Source organism: Agelaius phoeniceus, chromosome Z, assembly GCF_051311805.1.
Source record: "Agelaius phoeniceus isolate bAgePho1 chromosome Z, bAgePho1.hap1, whole genome shotgun sequence".
In the NCBI taxonomy this organism is placed as follows: Eukaryota; Metazoa; Chordata; class Aves; order Passeriformes; family Icteridae; genus Agelaius; species Agelaius phoeniceus.
Genome location: NC_135303.1, coordinates 14,024,710 through 14,035,111, shown reverse-complemented (window position 1 = coordinate 14,035,111; position 10,402 = coordinate 14,024,710). Strand labels below are relative to the sequence as shown.

Below are 10,402 nucleotides of genomic sequence, written 5' to 3'. Positions count from 1 at the left end.
AATTTCTGTTCTCTGAGAGCAGAGACAATTGTCCTTTGCTCCTATCAGACAGTGTGGGAGGCCCTCTTGTTTCAGCAGAAGTAAAAGTTTGAAGTTTTTTGCTAACACCACATTATGGAATGCTTTCCATTGGTCTAACTGCTGCTTCAATCCATACTGTTTTTACTTTGCTGCTGCAGTAAAGAAAATGTATGTCTAATAAATCATCTTCTCTGAGATTATATTTCTTAGCAAAGTACCTTCTTATTGTGTAATGGTAGAAGATTTGGTACCAGCAGCACGTCTTCTTTACAGATTGTGGATAGGAAGGACAAACACTTCAGAGAAGAATGATATTCCTCGTCTTTCAGTTCCCTCTATGCAAAGCTGCAGAAATTGATATAGTGCTAGTAGAAATGGGATATTAATGTAGAAACTAATTTTAAACTAATTTTTTTTATCCAAAGCTTACCTTGCATTTGCATCTGTCAAGCTGTGAGCAATTAGGTGCTGAGCTTAGTTGTTCTTAGGAATGCATGATATGAATATAAAAAGTTGTCTGAGAAAGTAAAACTGCTTTCATTCCATGGTTTAGCAATCCTAGAGCAAGTAAGTTCCACATAAGAGGATTTTGGAAAGGTGATTTATGCTTTTGCTATGTCCTTAGAGTTGGTTGATTTTTGTTTTTCCTCTAAAAGATGAAAGTTTTCAGCTTTCTTCTTTCCCCATCATCATTCTTTTCCCCATGCCATCCCAGCAGCTCTGCCAACACAAACCCTTGTGTAGCATGCAGTGGATCTGGCTATTCTCTAGAGGAAAATAAAAAATTAAAAAAAGAAAAAAAAGAAAGGAGGAAAAAGTTCTTCAGAAAAAGGTCATAGTTTCACATTGCCTGAGAATAAAAATCACAGTTTTCTAACCATGAAGGGGAACTGGACTATGAGAACACAATGCTGAGAGGAAGGTTATATCTGGCCTTGTTTATGTTCTGCTTTCTGTATTTGGTTTACCTCCTCTATTTAAAACAATGAAAAGCATCCCAATCATGTCTGCTTCTCAGTTCTCTCTTGCAATCATCTTTTGTGGAGCTTGTTATGTGTGAAGGGCCACTCCAGAGATCTGTCTCACTGCTTCTTGAAGCAAGAGTCAGCCATAACAATGGAAGCGAGAGCACTACTCACCCTGCTCATGATAATACTTGAAAGAAGGGTGAAGTTTGGAAGAAAAGTGTCTTCATAACAGATCACCTGATCAGTAACAGGAGGTTTCTCACCTGCTCTCAGAAATTTTCTTGGGAAGTAACGACTCCAGCCAACAAAAAAGCTTTTTATAGAGAATGAGCTTCTTCTCTGCATCAGCTTCATAGTTTCCTGGGGGAAATTGCTGTCCTCTTTCTGTGGCTGTATTGTAGCTTTCCATAGGAGAGGATTTTGGAGAGGTGGTTTGTGGTTTGGCTTGAAAATCAGACCAGATGCTAACTGAACTGTACAATTCAATGTCTTCCCTTGCCTGAAACAAGCTGTGAGTTGATTTGATTTGGGCCAGAACCACACTCCAGAAATAAGCAATGAGTTGTGAGGAGACACAAAGGAGGAGCTGAAGGGAGGAGGACACACTTGAAACACCTGAGACTTTGTTGAGAAAATGCTGTTAGTGCAAATAAGGATCCCTGTGCATTTCCTGCACATCCACCCCATGTGATACCCTGGGCAGGACTGTTAGAGTGACTGCCAGCTTCACAGAGACCATGTTCTGGTTTGCTGCTATAGCCCCTGGGAATGGCAGTGATAACAGTTTCCCAAAAGGCACTGGAGAATATGCCTTGATCTGGTGTCCCTTCACTCTGAACCTCCTCTCCTTTTAGCTTCTTTAGACCTTTTTTATCCCTCACTGAAGATCTCTGTGCTGAGAGAGGGAGAAATAGTGTAGGGATGGAGATAAAGGACCAAGAGTACGAGTTCTCCCTTAGGAGGCAAAATGGACAAACGTGGAAATGTAAAAGCTAAACAATTAAGCTGCTTCAATCCTTGGGACCCATGGCCTGCAGGTAGAAAAGTACTTCATGAAAATGTCTTTTAATGGTGAAAGATTAATTCCATACCAGCATATTTTCTTGTTCTGGATCTGGGAGTCAGTATGGAACATCAAAGCCTCCCTATCACAAATGTGAACTTCCAGCAGCTTACACCAGTTTAAGCAGGCAGATGGTCTAGCCTGAGGCTCCTTGCTCAACTCCCTGACTGTTTTCCAACAGGCAGAGGTGAACTTAAACTCTCTGCATTGATTCCCTTTTAGGTTGAGAGGTCTAAGATCAGTGGTCCTGGAGTGTCCCACTTGACATCCCCTGTCTGTAACCAAATGCTTAATTTTCTGGCTGCTGTAAAATGCTGATTTTTCAAACAACACCATCATTCACTGTGTTAGGAGAAGGTCAATCCCAAAGCTCAGTGTTCTCACTGGCAACTGGATAATGTCTTTATCTGAAGACATCTCAGATGCTACTGGAAAATAATATTTTTGGAAATTCATTGTAATTTGCTGTACCTGCCTGGACAGTGGCCACAGCTGATTTTTTTGGTGTGTGTTTTATTTTGGTTTGGTCTGGTTTGGTTTGGTTTTTTTGTTTTGTTTCTAGGTTGGAGTTTGTTCATCTTTGAATTCACAAGTCAGGAATTGGGAATTTATTCCCTGTTCTTCAGGGCTACAGCCTCACTGGCAGAATATCAGATAAACTTTTTGCTTTTGGTGGCCCAGGCAAGCAAAATGTGCAAGACTAGCCAAAACTAGGATGAGTTCAAATGGAGTGGTAAAATGCAAAGATGTGTGAAAAGAAAGACCTGGCTGAATTACTGGCTGTGGGGAAATAAGAAATGTGGTTGGTTTCTATTGTATATTTGACTATTGAATACTGTGTCCAATTCTAATCTTCCCTCTCAGAAAAGGTTAAAAACCTAGAAAATTTATGAAAAACAGTGGTAAAGGGTATCACGGTGTTGTTTTCTGTTTAAGGAAACAGTAGATTAATCCCTTCAGGCTGGAGGATGTTCAGCTGAGATAGGATGATAGAGGGAATGATCGGGAATGATTGTTCACTGTGATAAAAAATCCAGGAGCTGCCACGTAAAATGAACACATAGTGGGTCCAAACCAAACTAAAGGATGTATTTCAATACCATATAGGTAGCTAATAACTGTTTTGCATTCCTTACACCCACTTTCCAGGAATTACCTCAGTTCTGTTGACACAAGCAGAGCCGTGCTGATGAGCAGCAGATGGGAGATGGTCTCTTTGTTTTCTTGCTATCAATTCTTCTCTGATAATTTTTGTGCCCCTTGCTATTGCACCTGCCTGAATCCTGACATTTTTCAACAAGGTAAAGACTGATTCTCAAATGGACAAATATTCACATATATAAAACAATTTTTGTTTTGATTAAAGTGTCTTGAAATTGCATTTATCTGACACACATGAAAAGTGACAGTTAAATAACAAGCTCATCCTTTCTTTTCATTTGCAGTTTACTAGGGACTCCTTTTTCATTATAAAATGAGTTTTTCTGCATTCTGCTAGAATGAAAGATCAGGTCGGTCAATGGATTAGACACTGCTCCAGAGAATATTTCTTTCTGAGAGCAGTTAACAACAGTAACAACAAAAATTCCTTTTAAACAACCAACCCAGGAGTCTGTCATTGACAGAACTTGACTGGAAGTGGTTCTGGACAGAAGCTGTGCTTCCATTAACAGGGCAGAAATCTGCTCTCAGCATAAAGTATCAGATGTGGAAAAGAAATATGTGGTGGTATAAAATTATACTGCCCCAGAAAAGCCTCTGTAGCTGTGCTTTCAGTCTGCATCTCGTAGCAACATTATAGCTTTGGTTTCATGGGGGCACTGATTTATATTCTTGGGGGAAGGATGAAGCCAGAAACTCTAGCTAAATACATTTAACACAAGGCATAAATGGCTCTATGAAAATGACCATTTCCTCCAGACCTAGACACATTGTAATTCATGTCCTCCAACTCACCGGGTTTTATGCATCGCTGTTCTACCTACTCTGTGTCTGTCTAGGATTACTGGTTTTGTTACTTCCTTGCCTGGAGAAATAACACGCTAACCCCTTAGGTACTAAATATAAATGTCCCTATTAAATCTGATTCTTCTTTCTGTAGCCTGCTAGGTGGAGTAATGAGCTGAAATCTACTAATGAAGCAATATAAACCCAGGGAAAGTGCCCTTGTAGTTGAAAAGACTAAGGAAGCACAGAACCAGATTTTCCAAATGCCTCAGCTGCTCCTTTTACTTTTTCACTGCTGTCAGCTTTACTGTGCCATGAATCTGGAAAGAGAAGCACGGCATGGCAGGGGTTTAAATAATGTCAGAATTTCTCTTCCTTTCTCTCCTCCTTTCCTGTGTTCCTCACCAGAGAGGATGAAATTAGAACATGAATTGTGACTGGCAGGTATTAGTCATATCACTTAGTGTCTAATCAAAGACACAGGAAGGATTCAAATGCCTAATTTCATTGCCTAAGGGAAGGGCAGATCAATCTGTTGCACACAATTTCCTTACAGGCACTGGGGAGCATCAGCTGAGGACTGGGTGCAGCTTATCTCACCCTGAAGTCTGCACATGATCAGAAAAATCCCTTCCAGAGTTTATTGTCCAGATTTGTGCTGAGCCTGACTATGGTGTGGACTGAATGACTCCTGCCTTCAGGCTCCTCCTTGGGAAGGAAGAGGTGTTGGAACATGCCTGGAAACGAGCAGCCAAAATGAAGGAGGTATCTCTGAAATGGAAAAGGAGCTGTTATTCCAGAATATGACTCTAAGCAGGACCCTCACTGCCCCCACTGCTTGGGATTGTCCCCTGAGGAGGAATATCCACTGTCTATACAGGGAATCAAAGAAGGTGGGTTAAGATGATTATTTGCAGGTAAATAACTAAATACAGCTTAAATTATGCTCTGATATTTCTCTCACTGATATTTTACTCTCTTCAGAGAACTGGTGCCATCACTTTGGTTTTGGAGCAAAACTCTTTTAAAAATCTCTTTATATGCTCTTCTGAAAGGCCCTATAATGTTTTCACAGTATTATGTGTGCACCACAGCACACAAACATTAATAATTTCTGTCTCCATAAATATGTGATAGTAGTTCAGTGGCCCATGGGATGGGCACCTGCAGCATATATTTCTAATAAAAATAGAGCAATTTTTAAAGCAAACAATACTTGAAATAATTCAGGGCCAAGTTCAGTTTTAAGAATGTGTCTTTGACAGTAAAAATTTAAAAAAAATTATCTTTCTCAGAAAAATAAATTTATAATTTTAAAATTTAAAAGAAATATTTTTCTTAGATTTTCTTTTCCTGGATGTATAGTACATAAAGAAACCCATGTAAGAGAAGATAGACACTGAATCTTTGAGGCTGGAGTAAAATTCTCAGTTGAAAATGCCAGGCAGATTTGCAAGCTAAATTTGAAGAAAAAAGCCTGTATCCAACATCCAATTAGAGCTACAGTCAAGACTGTAATGATGGAAGGTCAGACATAAAATTGTTGTTACTCTAGTTATGTTGACTTTTCTTCCAGGAACCAGGATAAGGGAAACGAGACAATTTACTAATGAGAGTATTGTTACTATTCTGATAGGATTTAAAGTATAAAATAATGTGGTTTTTGTGACAAAAAGCCGTGATATCAAAGTCATTGACAGAACTAAATAATTTGGACTGTGATGTATCCTGAGTAGTCACCTCCTGGATTAGTCCCAGGAGATGACTGATGATATTTTATGCCTGCTAGCAAAATGCTAGAGCTGTGACCCTCTGTGTGTTACTTCCAGTACCAACATCCAGCTCTGAGGTCCCCAGCATGGGAGGACATGGATCTGTCTGAGCAGATGAGAGTGATGGAACATCTCCTCTACAAGGAATGCCTGAGACAGCTGGGATTGTTCATCCTGGACAAGACAAGGCTCCAAGGAGAGCTTATTGCCACGTTCCAAGTTCTAAAGGGGGCCTGTAAGGATAACCTGGACAGCCTTTTTAATAGGACATGTAGCACTGGGATAGGGGGTAACAGTGTTATGTTAAAGAGGGGTAAATCCAGACTATATGGAAGGAAGAAATTGTTTATTAGGAGAGTGGTGGAACTCTGGCACATGTTGCCCAAAGAGCTGGTAGATGCCCCAGCTTGAAAATGTTTGGTGCTGGACTGGGCCCTGAGCAACCTGCTCTGGTGGAAGATGGCCCTGCTTGTTGCAAGGATTTTGGACCAGATGAGCTTTGAAGATGCTTTTGGACCCAATTCATTCTGTGATTCTGTAAAGACCCTGTTTTATTTGAGGTGGTGATCTGGGATCAGCCACACGGTTGGTAGCAATCCCTTTTCCTTCTGTCTGGGATGAGTCTGTAAGTACAAAGGTATTTAATGAGATCTGAAGTACAAAGGAATATTGCAGTTTGTTTTTAAAGCTTTGGAACACTGCTGCACTCTACAAAAACACTGAATGAAGTGTAATTCAACAGGCTTGTCACTTCTGGGATATTTTGCTTTTGGCTTTAGTAGCTGTAATTCATAAATTTGATAGTTTTTGTTAGGTTTTGGACAGAACTGTGTCTAGACAACACCTTTTACTACTCTGTGTGATGTAGCAAACTTTTTGTCTTCATTAACGGTTCTCCCATCTTCCATGTTCCTTCAGATCAGCCACCTTAGCTATTCTGTGGTTCTGTGTCTCTGTGACTCCATGATGTCCTCTCATGACAGAAAAACCAACATAGCTACAGAAAATCTGTGTAGGGATTAGGATTGCATGTCCCTTGTGCAAGTGACTAAAATACCCTTTAGAATCCACCAAATGTGAGATTTGAGTTTTAATGGTTATTCCAACCAAAGAGCAAAGCCATAATGAGCTGCATTCAACTAGTAGACTTTGGCACTGGTTCAAAGTAATTTCATCCAATTATATTTAGATGAAGTTTTCCTTTTGAAATACAGTGTTTTATCTAAACTGAAATTAGATTTCCCATATAAATAGCTATTAGGAGCAACACAGTTCAGTTGACTGATTTTTTAATAGGCTTTTATGGTAACAGAATTAGTTCTTCACTGTTACAGAATTTGCATTGAGATACATCTTTCAGCATCATGATGGTGGTGATGGCAGTTTCTAAATAAACTAGTTGAATGTTTATGCAGGAATGGCATCTAAATAAGTAATGCAAACTAATAATTTCAAAATCTCTTCTCATCTGAATATTCTGTGGGTTCCTGTTATAAAGATTGTGATGATGAAGTCCTATAGCTGGAGACAAGCTTTATGAAATTTAGATGCGGATCCCTTAGGAATTTTTATTTGAAAACAATTTCATGCAGCCATGGATTTACAGTTCTAGATGGGATCCATCCCATGGAATAAGTGTTGAATAGCCTATTTTATCAGTGGATAATTTCTGCAGAGATAATGACCACAGTAATATGATGTGTGGGGATCAGGATTAATCTTCTAAAGTTGGATTTTGATGAGAAAGGAATGCTGTATCCTAAAAGAAAGACACTTCTGTTGCACAAAATGCTATTAGCAAGCTGAAAAGGCTACCTTGCGTTGAAACAAAACTTCCAATTGCCCTGATTAGATGACAGGAGAAGTTGATGAAAAATGTTTTGAGGACATTGAAAAGTAAGAATTATTGCTGGTTATTTTCCAGGAGACACAAGTGAATTGGTGTATTTTAATGGACATCTCTTTCCAGATTATAATTTTTATTCTTAGTTGAGCTAGCACATAGGGGCAGCAAATCCTTGTGGGAATTGGTTTTTTTGTCTCCTGTAACACATTTCAAGTCTTGGCTGTCTGCTAATATTCGTCTGTAATTCAGAAAAAGATTTTGTAAAGGACTGCTGATTAATTTATTAAAAAAAAAAAAATCTACTCAGAGGTGAATGTTATGTAGTAACATTTTAGAACACCCCCATTGAGACCTGAAGTAGAGTACTAGGGTCTGAAGTCAGTGCATGTCTTAACAATAATTCTCTTAGGCCTGGGTGAGTGGTTTACCCTGTTGAGCAGTGATTTAACCAGCTGGGGAGCTCCAGACAGACACCCACACCCTGCTGAATTTGATGGACATAAGCAGCCACTTGGAAGTTGAGCATGTGGTTAAGTGCTTTTCTCAGCAGGGGCTCTGGATGAGTTTTGAATGTCACTGTAATATGCTTTTCCAATACAAGAAAAATATGTTTTCTGCATCTCTTTATTACAGAATCTGTTCATTCTTTTGACACTCTTATGCCCCCTTTTCCCATAAGAAATTAAATTGCCTTTTCTACAACATTATTTTCTACTACAGCCAGTAACTCCATATTTGAAAAGAGTCTCAGGGATGGAAAGCAGAAGAAGAACAGATGAACTGTTTAAAAACTTTCATTCATATGTCCTTAGTAATAAAGTGCAAGGGGAAAGAAATTCAAAGCATGTGTAATGCATAAGTAGAATGATTTCTAAATAGGATTGTTTCCACATTTTCTATGAGCCGTCAATATCCCTTTAATGATCCATCCCCAAATCCTGAGAAATGGTAGAATGTGCATTGATGCCCATCTGGTGTTCTGATGGGGTCCCATGATAGAGAGAAGCATTTTTATTTTACTTTAGTTTTTCCAAGAACATATTCTTTTTCTTTCAGCATAAAACCCTGATTGCAAAAAAATACCCCCCAAAAATATGAAAAGTATCTTAATAACTTTCCTTTTCCTTTCAACCAAAAAACCAGGTGAACTTCATAAAGATGGTGTGGATGTGCATAATTCAGATGCCAGATATTGCAAAACTGAAGGAAAATGTCTTTTAAATTTGCATGTAGAAGATTTACGCTGTGAGAGATCAAACAAGGTCAGTGTCTGCCAGTCAGCTGACATAGTCTGAATTATAACCTGACTCTCTGTATTGAGACCCAAACTTGTTCCAGAAAAAAAATACATAAATACATGACATGTTTTGCATGTTTTGCTTTTTTATTTATTTATTTATTTATTTTTAATTTTAAAATTTTTTTTATTTTTTATTGAGTCCTAAGATAATAGGTGCAGGTTACCTGTGAACACAGATTAGAATTTTCTTAATTTTGCAAAGTGGAAGTTAAACATAATTCTAGATTTAATAATTTGCATTGGAAGTACACATAAGTGGCCTTTGAAAATGGAGGAATTTTGCCTTTGAAGCAGAATGATGACTGTCACAGCACTATCTGTAATTTTGCAGTGTATCCTGTTTGTCTGCATACAAATACCAAAGATTTGGCACTTTCTTCTTTTCAGAAGGTGAGGGGGATGAGTCTGTGTGTCTAATGTCCAGGCTATTTGGTATTCTTTGATCCCAGTTTTGATGTTTTGTCATGTCAGAACTCTTGCCGGATTCCCGTCTTTTGTGTTTTGTGTGTGCTTGTCAGGAAAAAAGTCCTGGTCACTGCTTAGATATTTATAGGCTGCTTCAGACGCTTTGGAGGGAAGGAGGAATAATAGGTAGTTTGACATAGAAACTGCTGTGATTTGTGATTTGATGCTGTTTTGTTCCCCTCCCCCCCTCACCCTCCTCCCACCATTTCTAACCTTGCATATTCTTCCTCTTAATGAGGTTATTATTACATCTTTTAAAGAAACTTAACCTCCCTCAGAGGAGGATAGCAGAATCTCAGGCTTTAAGTCCAGTCAAGTGATTTATTTGAATTGCATAACAGCAGGAAGAGCTGACGCTGGGTAACTCTGGGGAGGCAACCTGAAAGAAAAAATTCCTGGGCATTTATACCTCTACAGTCTGAGTTTCCAAACACTTATGTAGCAGTTCAGACCCATAATATTGGGGTCTGGGGTCATGCATGTTGCTCAGCATGTCTGTCTGTTGTCTCTGGATGGTCTATTTTTTTATCTTATCTCTGTTTTCTGCTGATAGCTGGAACTTCCTTATCTTCCAGCTCCAGCCATCTCTTGGGTCCCTCTTTCAGAGAAGTAGATAAAAGCTCAAAAGTTCAAGATACCTGCATGAAAGTTCACAGCTTACAGCCTAAGGCTTCAGAAGATTTAGTAACTAGTTGTTAACTCCAGACAGCTTCAGACCTGTATCCAATATTCCTTAACACATCCATCACAATCTTTTTGCTCTTCACCAGTCTTGGTTGTCACCTGGCTGGAACTCCTCTAGCTTGTCATCCATTGAAAGCAATGTCACTTCTTAAATGGCTTGCCATGGAGTGGGAAACACAAGGTGCCAGAATAAAAATTTCATTACTTAGATGAGAGTCAAGGAACTAAATGTTTCTTTACTGTTAACAAATCTCCTGGAGATTGGGCAAAAATTAATTATATTCCCACCTGGCAATGCTCAGCAGCAAAATTCTGCTAACACCCTGCAAAAAATGT

General features: G+C 39.0%; 1 long non-coding RNA gene across 1 annotated transcript in view; it reads left to right on the top strand.

The window, feature by feature from the left end:
- Positions 1-4,575: 4,575 nt before the first annotated feature.
- LOC143692225 (uncharacterized) overlaps positions 4,576-10,402 on the top strand; it is a 47,399-nt gene continuing 41,572 nt past the window's right edge. The window contains exons 1-2 of the long non-coding RNA XR_013180112.1: positions 4,576-4,892; positions 5,829-6,408. This is a non-coding gene — a long non-coding RNA (uncharacterized LOC143692225). The remainder of the gene's footprint in view (positions 4,893-5,828; positions 6,409-10,402) is intronic.